This window comes from Phyllostomus hastatus, unplaced genomic scaffold (assembly GCF_019186645.2).
Source record: "Phyllostomus hastatus isolate PE091 unplaced genomic scaffold, TTU_PhHast_1.1 phas_contig_196, whole genome shotgun sequence".
NCBI classification, from domain to species: domain Eukaryota; kingdom Metazoa; phylum Chordata; class Mammalia; order Chiroptera; family Phyllostomidae; genus Phyllostomus; species Phyllostomus hastatus.
The window spans coordinates 30,674,021-30,690,573 of NW_025333709.1; the positions used below are offsets into that span (position 1 = coordinate 30,674,021).

Below are 16,553 nucleotides of genomic sequence, written 5' to 3' on the forward strand. Positions count from 1 at the left end.
AAAGGGTCCACAATGAACTTAGGACTCAGGCAGACCCACCACCTCTGGGGTCCAGTCAGCACCAGGGCATCAGCTGGAAGGGCACCAGTGACATATGGGGAGAAAGTGAAGTGTGAGTGCTGGGAGACAGCTTCCTTCCAGGCGAAACTCCAGAGGACAGGCAGTGGCATTGTCTTCTCTGTGAGCCCTCCCCCACCCCAAGCCACAGAGCGGTGACACGGGTTGCCTCACCCTGGTGGTTACCTAAGGCTCCTCTCCAAACAACTTAACAGGTGTGCTTTTCTGTAATAGGCTGCACTACTAAGACAGGGATTCAAAATAGCTCTAGCTAATACACAGAAGCAAACACACGGGGACTGCCCAAATGAGGAAACAAAGAAATACAGCCCAAATGAAAAAAAGAAAGCAACAAAACTCCAGCAAAAGAACTAACTGAATTGGAGATAAGCAGTCTATCAGATGCACAGTTCAAAACACTGGTTATCAGGTTGCTGCAGGAACCGACTGGGTACTCCAGTGGCATAAAAAAGACCCAGGCACAAGTGAAGGCTGCATTAAGTGAAATAAAGAAAAATCTGCAGGGAACCAACAGTAGAGAGAATGAAGCTGAGAATCAAATCAATGATTTGGAACACAAGGAAGGAAAAAACATTCAATCAGACCAGCAAGAAGAAAAAAGAATTCCAAAAATAAAACAAAACAAGGATAGGCTTAGAAACCTCTGGGACATCTTTAAACATACCAACGTCCAAATCATAGGGGTGCCAGAAGGAGAAGAGGAAGAGCAAGAAATTGAAAGCTTATTTGAAAAAGTTGTGAAAGAAAACTTCCCTAATTTGGTGAAGGAAATAGACATACAAGTCCAGGAAGAATAGAGAGTCTCATCAAGATGGGCACAAAGAGGGCCACACCAAGACACATCATAAAATCCCAAAGGTTAAAGATAAAGAGAAAATCTTAAAAGCAGCAAGAAAAAAAAAGTTAGTTACCTACAGGATGGTTCCAATAATACTGTCACCTGATCTCTCAAAAGAAACTTTGCAGGCTAGAAGGGACTGGCAAGAAATATTCAAAGTGATGGAAAGCAAGGACCTACAACCAAGATTACTCTATCCAACAAAGCTATCATTCAGAATGGAAGGGCAGATAAAGTGCTTCCCAGACAAGGTAAAAACTAAGAGTTCATCATTACCAAACCATTATTATATGAACTGCTAAAGGAAATTATATAAGAAAAAGAAGATCAAAATGATGAGCATTAAAATGGCAATAAATGCACTATTACAATAATTGAACCCAAATAACAGCTTAAGCAAACACCAGAATAGGAACAGAATCATTGATGTGGAGATCATTTGGAGGGTTATCAGTTGGGAGGGGTAGGAGAGAAGGAGGAAGGGTACAGGGATTAAGAAGTACAAATCAGTAGGTACAAAATAGACGAGAGGGCATTAAGAACAGCATAGGCAATAGAGTAGCCAAATAACATATATACATGACCCATGGTCATGAACTAAGGGGGGATTGCTGGAGGAAATGGGGGTACCAGTTGGAGGAGGCAAAGGGGAAAAATTGGGACAACCGTAATAGTGTAATCAATAAAATATATTTAAAAGAAAAAAAAATAATAAATTTGAATATTCTTTCTGGCAGGTAAAAAAAATGTTAGCCAGAAAGAAACCATAAATAATCACGTAAGGACGTCAAGGCCCAGAAGGCAAGGAGCTGAGAGAGAGAAGCTTGGAAAGCGCCTGTGAGCGAACAAACTGGGGCAGTTCGGGAGGGATGGCGTGACTGAGGTGTCATCATCCGAGGAACATCAACACCCATGTTTCTTTTCTATCTGGGAAAAAGAAGCAGAATCTCAACATATGCCTTCCACTCTATGTAGCTGATTTCTTATTCTTTCAAAAGTCCGATCACGTCTTCCACAGGAAGAAAACTCTTTTTCCTCTGGAGTGTTGATGGAAGGGGTGAGACAGGCCTCTGTGTCCTCCTGACACTCCACAGATGTTCCCATAAGTATTCTCACTTTCCCCTCCCAACAGCCCTGAGACACAGGCTTTGCTAGCCACATTCTCGCAGAGATCTGAGGCCCGTAGAGGCAAAATAAGTAACACAGAGGATGAGAGGTGAATCTGAAATGTATCCCAAATACATGCTTTGCCCCCATCCCTGCTGCTCCTAGGTAAAGCAAACAATATCTGGTGATTTCTTTTTCCTTTTCAGTGGTGCTCACAGGACTTCTATTTTTTCCTCAGCACTACCATTAGGTGACGAAGAGCAGCCTTCCGTACATTGATGGTTATTCTCACAGGCAATTATTAAGCTGCCTTAGACTTCGGTCAGCAAAAGACATCTCACATAAGTGGGTGGAAAGCAGATGGTCAGCACTGGTTCCAAATAATATCCAGAAATCCCACGGAGTCATTTGATTCTTATGACTAAGGTTTTCACATTCAGTGTATATACTTTCCTTTCAAGGGGGCTGATATTCAGGAACTGAGAAATGTCTTCAGGTTTGATGAATAGATAATTAGCATCTTCGAGGAACATTTACCAAGTGCCCACACAAGCACATGGAGACTGAAGTATCTGTTGTGTGTGCAAATTATTTAGTGCTTAAATGTTAATAATAAGTATCTTAGGAGCACTTGAAAATAGGTTGCCAAATAAGCACCTGATGGCAAGTGGAAGAGAAGCCCTATGATTGTAATTGGCACGGAAGTCCTGACTGCCTCCTGCGTTCTAGGACCATCTTTACTCTTCCACGGGCACTATTTAAAACACCCAAAAAGCAAATATAATGTCACAGAGTGTGGCGCCTTCTATTCATCCAGACACCCCTGCAAGAAGACTGTTCTTCTGGCCTCTGAAGGCACCATGCACCCTGAGGGTGAGGCGGCGACATCACCGTCGGTCAGAGGGTCAGTGTTTAGGGACCGTCCATGTGCTCACATCCGTCCTCACAGAGGACCCGGGTTTCCTGGTCCCGCAGAGCGAGGAGATGATCATGGGAGACTGATTATTCGGGGCAGTATGTGGATGGTGATCAAGATGACAGATTTCAATTTCCATTTTTGCTGATTACTGGGTCTTGTGAGTTGTGTTACATTTTACCTGTCTAAAATGAGGAAATGGGTTAGAGTCCCTCCAGTTCCAAAACAAACAAAACAAACAATGGTAAATACCCAACTCCAGAGTTTGAATGTCGATGTGCAAAATCTGTAAAGTACCATGTTTCTCAGTGTGAATTACTCAATGTGAACTACCAATGTGAACTGCCAGTGTGAACTGCCAGCGTGAACTACTCCATGTAAAGCTGAAATGACAAAGGGGCGTTGTGACTGATCGGAAGGACAGTAACCTGGAGGAATGTCATTCTCTGCACACGGTTGTTGACTGTTTGACTAGAGAGAGGTAGAATCGGGAGGAGCAAGCTGCAGGTTCCCCCAGGAACCTGGTCCCTCCCGCTGCACCTCATTCTCACCTTGGCTTTCTTTCATGAGCTGATTTGTGCGGTGAATTTACAAATGAACCTTGGAAACACAGGTTCTTTTGTAAATCGCTGCTGCCCGCTATCCAAGCAGAATTTGGAGATGTGAAAATATGTTTTCTTGGCTGAGCATATGCCAATCAGCCTGCAGTGCCTACCTCCACTGTTAAATTGGGCACGAAGATTTAGGTCTACCTAGGTGTCAAATACATGAAGAAGGAACAGTATGTGTTAGAATTAGATTTGACTAAAAGAGACACAGAAACATTGGCGGAAACAACTTGAAAACTGATTTCTCGTTCAGGTAAATGCAAACCATTCATGCGCAGAAGAGTTAACACAAGGCCTGCCGGCAAGGTCAGCCCTGCGCTGGCACCTGTGATCTTGGCTCTTGCGGTGTCCTGAGTCAATGACAAGCTGATATCAGGGAACAGCTAGCAAGCAATCTCTGCCACAGAAGGTAGGAGAACAGTGGGGCGTTGCTTTCTGAAACTGAGATCAAGGATCGTATCCCACTGAGCACAGTACCTGGACTATTTGCTTGCTTTCCCTGTGAGAATTTTGGCAGAGTGTGCCTAGTGTGACCAGCTCCCAGCTGGGCGCTGAGCTCTAATGGGTTTCCCTGTGTAGACACATCACCCATGTTGCTGTGTTTTTGTTGCTGAGGGAAGGGGGGGTTCTGTGTGACCCCCCCAGGAGACAGAGGGTGCAGGGAAACCTGCACATGGATTCCTCCGGGCTCCACCGGTGCCTCTCCCTTATGGTCCAGCTGTGCATCTCTCACTACCTGGCTGAAATAAATCTTAGCGATGAGCACAGCTGTCTGCCGAGTCCTGCGAGTCCTTCTAACAAGTCTCCAACTATGGGGGTGTTCTCAGGGAACACAATACAGTTTAGGACCAGTGGGATGGCACCACACTGCCAGGGACCCAGGCTGCTGCGTCGTTCGGGTTTCATCTTCAACTGCACCTGGACCTTGTGGTCCAGCATGGCTCTTCCTCACGTTTACATTTCAACCAGCAGGAAGCGGGGAAGGAACAAGAGAAGAACAGCCCCCACCCCCACCAGTAATTAATTACAGTTCCTATTATATAGATCTCTTACATCCTACCCACCAGAATTTAGTCAGGTAGCCACACCCAGCTACAAAGGAGGCTGGAAAATGTCCTTACTCCGGCAGGCTGTGCCAGCCAGCACCCTCAAGTTCTCTCTGAGGAGGAGAGAGCCGGCGTTGGGAAACAATTCCCAGTCTCTGCCACAGAAGGGAGAAAACAGTGGGGTTTTCTGTTTGCGTGTTTTGTTTTTCTGAGATCAAGTTAAGAAACTTTATACCAGTAAGAAAATTAGACAGCTCAAAGAATTACCCCAATTTTAGGCTGGATCTTCTAAACAGTGAAAAAGACACAGGCTTCTTGCCTATAAAAAGACTTATTCCGGGACCAGTGACCAGCTGCTAAATCATTTACAAGCTATTAAATGATTCACGTATGGAGGGAACTGAGAAGTCCTGGACCTTGAGTCCCTACCATGTTCCTCCCTTTCGATTTCTCACCTCGTCTTCTAAATATTTCTAAAAATAAAGTATTCTGACTGGAAACCTTTAAACCCAACGGAAAAATCAAGCCTGTGATATTTGATTCTCTATACATCTCATAAAACACCTATTACATAGGATTTCACCAAGCCAACACATTATAACTCTTGTCCTCAAGGGAGCTCCAACTTAGTGCATGATAATATCCAATTATGCAAACACACTACTGCCAACCAGCCACAGATGCATGGTAATGAACCTGGATATTTATGGATGGGCTCCATGGAGTTCCATGGACAGCCCTGAAATGTGCAAAATGATGTGTGAAAATGTGCATTTTTCTGTCAGTTTCATCAGCTGATCAAAGGAGTCCGTATAATTCCCAATGATGACAAAATTTCCGTTCGTGGTTTGGTTTCTCATTATCTAGACGACCCATTCATGCTACCTTCCTGGTGGTCTGCGAACAACAGTCAGAGCAATGCAGCAGGTCCCAGGGGCTTAAAACTTGGAAGATGGGTTGCAATTAGAGAGTAGATCCACCAAGCAACAGCTCTTCTTAGAACAAGTCACTCTTCAATGATATGTCTGACTCTCACTTAGGGTGGTTTTTGTCTCCTGATCAGCAGTAAGTGTCAATCCGGGGACCTCCACTGCCCATGTAAATCCTGAGCTGGGAGGCCACGGGCTCTGATGACATATTGTGGGGTGGAAGGGAGGCAGTTATAGTGCCAGAAGGAAGAAAAAGAGAATGAATTCTGGGGAACGAGGATCAGTCTCTGCCACAGTGTAATAAACACAGTAGGGCTTTGAGTGAAACAGAGACCTTTCAATCCTGTGTCTCTCACTTCACGTCTGTGTGGTTTTGACCAAATTAATTTACTTCAACGAACCTTAGTTTTCTTCACTATAAAATTGAAACAATAATACCACCTACCTCATGGACATCTGAAGATTAAGGAATGATATGTTTCCAGTGCCTGGTACAAAGAAACAATGTGTGTGTTGTATATCTATATCTAGATACATTCGACTGAGTTATGCAAGGAAGAAGATACAGAAGAGGTAAACGATCAAGGTTGCACGGACTTTGAAAACTGAAATGAGAAGGGACATGACACTCCCTTGTAAAACCCACTCACTCCTTAAGTAGAGGGCACACTCGTTTCTGAGAAGGAAAAGAGACAAAACGCTTCCCTGACCTTAACGAGCCACCAGATTTAATGTCTAAGATGTTGTCAGACAATGATAGGAGATAACAGCACCTAAATTACACTTAGAACTTTGGGTGAATCTTCACCAGGAAGATTGCAAGTTTGAACTCAGTATTTCTTCCTTCCCTGTGATATACTTATCTTCACTGATTTTCAGAGTGCTGGGTTTTTTAAGACTCAGTTTACATGCTAACCCTCCTCAAACCTTTCCCCCCACTCTCTGACAGGCAGAATAAATTGCTCCCTTCACTCTAGTTCCAAAACTAGGATTTCCCCCACCTTTGAGTCCTCCTGCCTATGTGACTGCTGGTGGTCGCACGTCTGCACCCTCCAGAGGACCGTGAGCAACTTGAGGGCAAAGACCCACACTTTACGTCTTATTCATCATTGCCTCCCTCCCTCTCTGGCCCCTGGTACAAAACTACAGATACAACACGTGCACAATAATCAACGGTGGCTAAATGAAGAAATAAAGGAAATTCTACTTGGCCCCCTCAGCTCAAACATTCCACTGACTGCATATTCTGAATCAAAAATTAAGACTTGTTATCTGATAAAGGAACATTTTGGGGATAAAGAACATGTTGTTTTAAATTTTAACTATTCTGAGGAAGATCTGAAACATTTGGTTATGTCCAAAAGTCATGTATCTCTCGGCGAGTTATTACAGCTCTCAGTTCTGTTTGTCTTAAGTAAGTCACTCAGTCTTCGTAACTTCTCGTTCCTCTCTGCCCGATGCTGGCAGTAATACTTGACGTGCCTCCCACACGGGGCTGCTGTGAGGGGAGCAAATGGAATCATGATGTGGGTGAAATCTCTTTGGGAAATCCTAAATCACTGTAAAATCGGAGGCCATAGTTACAGAGGCAGCTTCCCATCTTATGGAACATAAAGGTTAAGCCCCCACTTTTGACCTTCTGGCCCCCAGAGCCCCATAATCCTTCATGGCACAGGTTGCTGTTTCTTCTCGTGTGGGAGCGGTGACCTCTCCTCTTTTAGAGCTACAAAGTTTCAAGGCTTGGGGGCCACTTGATAAAGTGTCCTGAGTTAATCCAGTGAAGCAAAACACTCCGTGATCTGATTCAACCTCTCATTTTACCCCTGAGAGATCAGACCTGCTATTTCCTTTTTCTACCAGCGATGGGCTTTCTTCTCTTGCCTTCTGCCCCAGAATGTACAATAATCTACCATCTTGAAAGGAAATTCTGCAAAAATAAAGTTCCACTGAAATGATGGATGAAGGCCACCCTCGCTGCTAAGATGTTAGGCTCTTGCAAAAGCAGAGCAGACTGTAAATTTGAACCTTAACAGGGGCAGCATCAATCTAAGATTATGGTCTTGTTTCCTAAGGCTACAATCTCCTAAAATTACAAAGAGCATTTGATTAAGGACTCAGTTATATGGTTTTAGAATTAGGCTGAAGAGCAGGAAGGAGAGTGCAAAATCCTCCAGGAAACAGGAAAAGGCCTGGAAGATCAAAAGGCTCTTGTCCCCAAAGTAAGCTTTCATTATTCATACAATCCTTTTTAAAAACCAAGACAGGTCCAGAGGAAGGACAGCAGATAAGTGATACCCGGAGTACCGAGAGGCCTCCCCTTGTGTCTGAGCAGCACAGAATATAAAAGAGCAATTCAGCAGAAGGGTGTGGGATTGCTGGTGGTGAGGAGGCCACCGAGCAGTGGATACATTGAATGTGATGCATTTCTAAATATTTTCATTGTTATAGTGGAAGGTTTCTCAGTTTCAGCACTATTGACATTTTGGACCAGATAATTCTTTGTTTGAGGGGCTGCCCTGCACATTGTAGGATGTTCAGCAGTCTCCCCAGCTTCTGTATCTGTCAGCAGCACCCCCTAGTTCTTATAACCAAAAAATGTCCCCAGACATAGCCAAATGACCCCTAGGGGGGGAAATTGCCATCCTCTTCCCCCAGTCCCAGATGTAAACCATTATTCTAGAGCCTGTAAGTATTGGGAGGTGTAGGAGTCAGTTCCTAGCTCCCCATTCTCATGCTTAGTTTAGAAAGAAGTTCAAAGTGTGATTCAAGAATGTGATGCTGCCCTCTGGTTTTACTCAGACAGAAACAGAATAAGCACAGCTGGTGTGGAGGCATGCACTTGGGAGGAGGGCAGGACTGCTCCGAAAGGAAACGAAGGTATAGCAGGTGAGGGATGCAATTCTGGGGCACAGAGGTGCAGCTGGGAATACTGCAAGAAAGATCTGAGCAGGAAAGATTGCTTAGGTCAATCCGCTCAGGTAGGAAAACTCCAGTCAGTACCACGGGCCAAGAAAAGCAAGATTCAAGAGGCCGGAAGATGAGAGAAACAACACTAGCAGCAGTAATGAGTAGCAGCCAATGAAACCAAATTCTGGCCCAGAAACTGGCCCTAGAACTGGGTCTCCTGCTTCTAAGTCTGATGCACTTTTTACTGACTGAGCTTCATAATCGCACCTTCGCTATGTACAAAAGGTTCTCTGTAGTGGTGTGGCCTTCGGATGCTTTGGGCTGAATTTATACAGAACCCAATTTAAACTAGCTTAAACAACAAGGACATTTATTATTTCTGATTACAAAAAGACCAGAGGTGAAACATCTTTGGGTTTGGGTAATTTAGTGGCTAAACAGTGTCGTGGGCACTCAGGTTCTTCTCTCCTTTCCACTCTGCCATTCTCAGTGGGTTAGCTCATCCTTAGCCAAGTTCCTTCATGGTTCCAGAATGGCTGCCACCGCTCCCAACTTCACAACACAGACGCAGCAGTAGAAGAAGTCATTTCCTGTTTATCTCTGGAAAAAGGAGAAAAATCACTTTAATTGGCCTCCCTGGCCCTGGAGATGGAGCCCTGCTACCTTGAGCCTGTGGGTCTGCAGATCCTCAAACAAAACTGTGATCCATCTGCAAGGGAGAAATGGAGAACTAGTACTGAGTAGATGTTCAAGTGCATCTACTCCGCATGGATGGTTTAATGTAATTTAAACTTCACTACAGTTCTGTGTGAGAGGTACTACTATTAAGTTCATTTTACAGGTAAGGAATTTTAGCACAGTGAAATACCTTGCCCCAGGTCATTCAGCAAGTAAGTGGTGGGGTAGGGTTTCCAATAGGTGGTCTGACTTCAGACCTCATGTTTCTTCAGTCGCTCCATGCCGCACTAATGCCCGCCCATGCACGCCGCCCACCACATTATTCGTACTGAACTGGGCTGCTGCTAGCACCCTGCCCTGTTAGTTTCCGATAGTAGGCCACACTTCCAAGGCCCCATCTGAAGAATCAGTAAGTTTTTGTGAGGTGTGTATGTGTGTGAGAGCATAAAAGCTCATAAGAGAGTTTTTTCTTCTTTCCCTGTTTTTTCCTTCCCTCTTTCCCTGCACTTCTCCTGACTTATTCTTTCACTCTCTGTCTACACCCAAGCCAACCAACATACACTTGTTGAGGATACTAGCCCCCACCGCTATCACTCTTTTAAGAAGTAAGATTCCTCTGAAAACACGTGGGAGCTCCTTTGATGGGGCAAGAGGATCCCACCCTGCGAAGTGTCCCACTCTGGCCATCATCTGGCTACCTCCCTGCCTCTAGGTGAGGGATCTGTGGGCCAAGAAAATGTCCACCCAGGAGCCTGTGTCCCCAAGAACACACTACACCCAGTATGTCTACATTCTTGACCTGAGGGACAACCGTGGAGCTGCTGTGTGTGGGTCTGTGGCTGGACCTTGCCCAGGAAGGTGAAGGTGTGGGGGCCGAGCCTGGGGGCGGGAGGGAAGAGGAGCAGCCTGCAGCCTGTGTCAGGAAATTGATCCTCCCGTGCTGCCGTGTTCAAGCTCAGATCTCTGAGTAGACCAGGAGTTCTGAATCCAAACCTGGCCTTCCAGGTCTTTGTGAAAATATCATTGTTGAGGTAGAGACTATAGCATTTTATTGAACATGGTGTTAAATGTTAAATGCTACTAACTCCTAAATGTTTAGGTGTAAGGTATACAGAACTTCCGTTTGCACTTTGACCTGGGCCCTGCCAATATTTGGGGCCTATCTAGCAGGAGAGGGAAACCCTGGATGCCCTTCCTTTCCCCCCACCATTGATTCAGATGTTGCTCCTCAAGCCCCTGCCTACTTAGACAGTGGTTGGCAATGGCCCCAGCCTCCCTTTATTGATTATTACTTCAGAGAGAGAGTCCCCTCTCTCAGGCCCCCCAGAGCAAGGTCAATGCCACAAGCCCCCACCTCCCCTTACCTAGGGCTTCATCAGTAGCTACAATCCTCATCTCGGCAGTGGGACTGGATGGGAAAGATGGGAGGAGGTGGGAGGTTACTTCAATGAACAGCAGGAGGCAGGAACCACTGTTTTGAATCCTCAGCTTCTGGGAGAGTTTCTGGTGTCGGTCAGGGCCAAACAGAGCCATTTTGTCTTACCTGATCACAAGCCAGAAAAAGGCAAGACTTTATTTTTAAAAATCAAACACCAACCAGAAAGGAAGAATTTTACCATCTTCAACAGTGAACAGAGATGGTCACGGCTCACTACTGAATGGAAGTCTAGAACTGAAAATTCAATTTCTGTGAAATTCACTCAATGTTCAATCCACTGAGAAAATTCTATACATGCAGTCTGGTCAGATTAGCAAAATGGATATCAAGATGATTTGCCTCTCAACATTCTCAAGGCTCATTAAATATTTTCTCCTAAGTGCAGACTGGTCCTGATGTGTTTAGAATATAGAGAGGCCAAATCAACAAATCCCTTATCACGTGCTTCTCCCCCATTACATTTTGGTAGTGCAAAGGCTGAGAACTCTACTTTCTCTGGCACTGGATCTCTAGAAAATCTTAGACCTAGCCTGTAGCAGCCTCTCACTTGGGAGTTAAGTGGCTGGTTAGTAGATTATCCAGAAATCTGAAACAACTGCCAGGTCAGCTAATAATCTGCCTTTGCATGTAGGAATTTCTATTTCTTTGCCTCCATCAGGATTTGACTGAGTTTAACAGAGAGAGAGAGCGCGCACGCGAGAGTGCAACACAGAGGGAGACAGAGACAGAGACAGAGGGAGAGCTCTGAGCCGTATCACAGCTGGGCTGTACAGAAAACACCTGTCTTGGGAATGAATGACTTGAAAGCCTACCTTCTGCTGGTGAAAGTTTAAGGGTTTAGAGATTTGACTTTTACCCTCATCATAAGCTATGTCACCAATTCATCTTTATTTGTTTGAGTTTTAGCTAGAAAACACTGAAATTCATTCAAGTGTCCACATTGTAACATTATCATTTTTCTTAAGGATACAAGAATTTTATTTTCCTCTCTAGACAATGTGATTTTTAACTCTTCTGCTATCAAAAGGTTATCCCATCTCTAGTTAATGCTTTATATATATGCTGAAGTGCTTGAGGGGAAGTATACTGATGTCTGCAACCATCTTTAAAATGCATCAAAAAATAAGATGGGTTAATGGTGAACAGGGGGTTGGCTAGATGGATAGAACTGTGGTAAATCTAATACAGTTAAATGTTAGTTATAGAATCTAAGTGGTAGGTATGCTGTAAAAAGTGGTGGAGAGTTGCTATAAAAATTCTTTCACATTTTCTGTATTTTTTAAATTTGCATAATAAAATGTTAAGTAAAATAAAACAGACTTTCACAAACTCCCTGATCATGAGTAGTCTAACCATTCCCTCAGGCAAAACATCTGAACTATTATCAACTTCAGGATCAATTATACAAATAACACAACCCAAAAGATGTGCATATTTGTGTCTGGTTTAATAGAATAAAAAGATGGCATTTCAATTAGTTTTTTAAATAAAGAAACTTTAGAACACTTATGTTTTATAAAGCTAAAGTGTATGGTGATTTCATAACCTTGAATGATATCTTCAAAGTTATAGTATCATGTGACATCTTAAAAACTAGAATTACTGTGGTGGTGAGGGTTCATATTCTATGTAGTCTTGTATTAAATAAACAGTGTAGTTTCCAAGATGATAGTTTCAATAATACTAGTCTAGAGCATGATCGCCTACATGACTTCATTCATTTCTTTTTTAATATTTGAACTGCTTTTAATATCTTAAAAGATCACCTATCAATTATGATTTATAATCCTTTTCATTTTCTTTATTCAAACTTAAACATTACATGTCCATGAAATAAAAGATGAAAATTTTCTATTCAATCAAACACTTTGATTTTTTTATATCATTAAAACCATTTTACCACTTCTCTCAACCTTAACTATTCATAAAAATCTCCCTGGCTGGCATAGCTCAGTGGATTGAGCGCGGGCTGCGAACCAAAGTGTCGCAGGTTCAATTCCCAGCCAGGGTACATTCCTGGGTTGCAGGCCATAACCCCCAGCAACCGCACATTGATGTTTCTCTCTCTCTCTCTCTCTCCCCCTCCCTTCCCTCTCTAAAAATAAATAAATAAAATCTTTAAAAAAAAATCTCAGTTCAACTGAGATATATCAAAGAAAATTATTTTCACTTCTCCACACACTTTCCAAGTAAACCCAGGCACAAAAAACTGGATAACATACCCCTCAAAATAAATTATATTTTGTTAAACATATAATTACTCAATAATTTCCCTCCTTAAGATGACATTACACTAATTCAACTGTCTAAATTTTGTTTAAAATAAACAGGCTCTTAAAAATATAAAAGAATATGTTTTCTTTGGCTCAAGATTCTCAAATACAATTGATGCATTTCTAAATTAGCAGAAGCCATTTTTCTCCTTCATGTTTTAAAAGGTTTCTTTGTTCATTGAAAGTAAATTCAGATTTGACAATTTTGTCTGCTGAAGAGAAAATTATACCCGTTTAAATATGTAATTCAATTAATTTAACCAAAAGTAAAGCTAGTCCACTAAAACAATATACCACTGCTCACAGCCACTGTACCTTTCGTTAAGTGAGCAGAGAAGTTTGAAAATTGCTTCAAATGAGGATGGAATCAAATTCAAAACATATGCACATATATGATTACATGTGTATCCCTGGGTTGCCACGTGCATCCTGAGAAAAGCAGACGTATGGTGCTGATTCAACCTTTGATTACATAAAAAATTAATGAAAATGAGAACTTCCGGTCAAGAAGGAGACATAGGAAGATACATTGTGCCTCCTCTCACAACCAAAAGATGGACAACAACAAATTTAAACACAAAAAACAACCAGAACTGACAGAAAATCGAACTGTATGGCAGTCCAACAACCAAGGAGTTAAAGAAGAAATATTCATCCACACTGGTAGGAGGGGTGGAGACAGGCAGCTGGGCAGAGAGGGCTAGTGGCAAAGCAGCAGTGGAGGACCCAGCAAGGCAGCGGCTGGTGGACAGGTCCTACATTCACGTGTGGATAAACTGGAAGAAACAACTGGGGAGTGAGACAGACCACATAACGCAGGGTTCATGCACAGGGAAATAAAGCCTCAAAACCTCAGACTGAAAACACCTGTGAGGGTTGAGGCAGTGGGAGAAACTCCCAGCCTCATAGGAGAATTTGTTGGAGAGATCCACAGGGTCCTAGAATGTGCACAAACCCACCCACACAGGAATCGGCACCAGAAGGCCCACTTTGTGGGAAGCAGGGGAAGTGACTGAAAGCCAACAGAGAGCAGAGCAAGCATCATTGTTCCCTCTCGGACCCCTCCCCCATTTACAGCGTCATGACACAGTGACAGGGGTTGCCCCGCCCTGGTTAACACCTAAGCCTCTGCCCCTTACTACGTAACAGGAGCCCCAAGACAAAAATAAATAAATAAATAATGGCCCAAATGAAAGAAAAGATGAAAGCTCCAGAAAAATACCTAAGTGAAAAAGAGATAGCCAACCTATCAGATGCACAGTTCAAAACATTGATAATCAGGATGCTCACAGAATTGGTGGAATATGGTCACAAATTAGATGAAAAGTGAAGGCTATGAAAAGTGAAATAAAGGAAAATGTACAGGGAACCAACAGTGAGATGAAGGAAACCAGGACTCAAACCAATGGCTTGGACCAGAAGGAAGAAATAAATATTCAACTGGAACAGAATGAAGAAACAAGAATTCAGAAAACTGAGGAGAGGCTTAGGAACCTCCAGGACAACTATAAACATTCCAACATATGAATCACAGGGGTGCCAGAAAGAGAAAAAGAGCAAGAAATTGAAAACTTATTTGAAAAAAATAATGAAGGAGAACTTCCCCAATCTGGCAAAGGAAATAGACTTCCAGGAAGTCCAGGAAGCTCAGAGAGTCCTAAAACAGTTGGAGCCAAGGAAGTACACACCAAGGCACATCATAATTACATTACCCAAGATTAAAGATAAGAAGAAAACCTTAAAAGCAGCAAGAAAAAAAGAGACAGTTGCCTACAAAGGAGTTCCCATAAGACGATCAGCTGCTTTCTCAAAAGAAACCTTACAGGTAAGAAGGGACTGGAAAAAAGTATTCAAAGTCATGAAAGGCAAGGACCTACATCCAAGGTGACTCTATTCAGCAAAGCTATCCTTTAGAATGGAAGGGGAGATGAGGTGCTTCCCAGATAAAGTCAAGTTAAAGGAGTTCATCATGCCCTGGCTGGTGTAGCTCAGTGGATTGAGCCCGGGCTGTGAACCAGGCATCACAGGTTTGATTCCCAGTCAGGGCATATGCCTAGGTTGCAGGCCATGGGCCCCAGCAACCGCACATTGATGTTTCTTTCTCTCTCTCTCCCCCCCCTTCCCTCTCTAAAAATAAATAAATAAAATCTTTAGAAAAAATATCGACTTTAAAAATAAAGGAGTTCATCATCACCAAACCCTTATTATATGAAATGTGAAAGGGACTTATGTAAGAAAAAGAAGATCTATAATATGAACAGTAAAAATGACAACAAACTCACAACTATCAACAACTGAACCTAAAAACAAAATAAAAATGAACTAACTAGAAACAAGAAACAACTAGAACAGGAGCAGAATCACAGAAATGGAGATCACATGGAGGGTTATCAGCGGAGAAGGGGAGGAGGAATGGGGGAAAAGGCACAGGAAATAAGTAGCGTAAATGGTAGGTACAAAACAGACGGGGAGGTTAACAACAGTATAGGAAATGGAGAAGCCAAAGAACTTGTATGTACGACCCATGGACGTGAACAAAGATGGGCGAATGCAGAGGGAGTGGGTGTGCAGGGCAGAAGGGAATAATGGGGGAAAATGGGACAACTGTAATAGCATAATCAATAAAATATATTTAAAAAGAAAAAAATTAATGAAAATGATGTAGCAAGAGAGATTTTTTGCATAATGCTCATTCTATTTTGAGAGCATGAAAGCAGTTTAATCTACTGTTTCTTTTGAAGTGATTCTTATCAATGACTTACAGTAGAATTGTATGAGGACCATAAAAATGGCCTGCATTTGCTCTCATCATTTCATTGGTTCTAATATATATTCTGCATGAAGTTTGGTCTCTATCTTTGACATTGACTACTCAAGGCAGATCTCGCTCGCTTCTCCCAATTGCCTTGTTTTTTCCCAAAGAAATTTTAATTAAAAGAAAATAGGCGATGGCCACCTGGAACCTAGCGGCTCTTCTGTTGATTAGAGTCAGGTGCTTCAACAGAAGGAGTGCTTGGAGAGAGAATGAGCTGAGAGTTATGCCACCCACGGTGACACTAGGGTAATTTCTGTTCCTCCAAGCAAAAGACCGAGGACTGCTGACCTCGTGGCTTCAGGCACTGTGCATGGAGCCACTCAAGGTCCAATGAGGCTGAAACTGCCCCAGTAACTTCTGTGGTGCCTCAAGAGAGCACACCACAGGTACCTTTAAGTGAGCAGAGTCTTCTCACAACATTTAGTCTCACTTCTCCAATAAAGTGGATAATGCTGCAAAGGACTGGGCTGAAGCCGGAAGCAGCTACTTACCTCTGCATTGGCTGGAATAATGGTCCTGCTGGCAGGAGCAATTCTGTTTGTGAAAAATTTCCAGGAGCTCGACTGCTGTAGCTGAACAATTACTGCAGCCATTTTCTCCCCTTTCCATTACTGTGCACTCCTGCATGCTCAGTAGCTTTTTTTTTTTTAAAGAAAATGTATCCTGGATTCATTTATTTCTTTGTTTTCTGAAATATCCTGGCACTAATTGTTTTCTATTCATCAATCCTGATTGTAAGTTATAAAGCTCATCACTGCCTGGAATTTCTTTTTTGAAACTGAAGTAGCATTTTTAATAATTCAGTCTTTTGGGAGCCTCTAATTATCTTTTTCCATTTGCTAATTAATGCTCATAACTGTTTTTTCTTTTCTTTCTGATTCTCTACTGCCTCTCTCCTATCTGGCAGGTTATAACTTGCC

At 42.9% G+C, this 16,553-nt stretch overlaps 1 long non-coding RNA gene across 1 annotated transcript; it reads right to left on the minus strand.

Annotated features, from left to right (window-relative positions):
• Positions 1-8,842: 8,842 nt before the first annotated feature.
• On the minus strand, positions 8,843-16,240 carry LOC123815601. Its single transcript, XR_006785147.1, has 3 exons — positions 16,125-16,240; positions 10,472-10,650; positions 8,843-9,029 (listed from the first exon to the last, which is right to left on the minus strand). It is a non-coding gene; the product is annotated as an uncharacterized LOC123815601 (long non-coding RNA).
• Between the last annotated feature and the right edge of the window lie 313 nt (positions 16,241-16,553).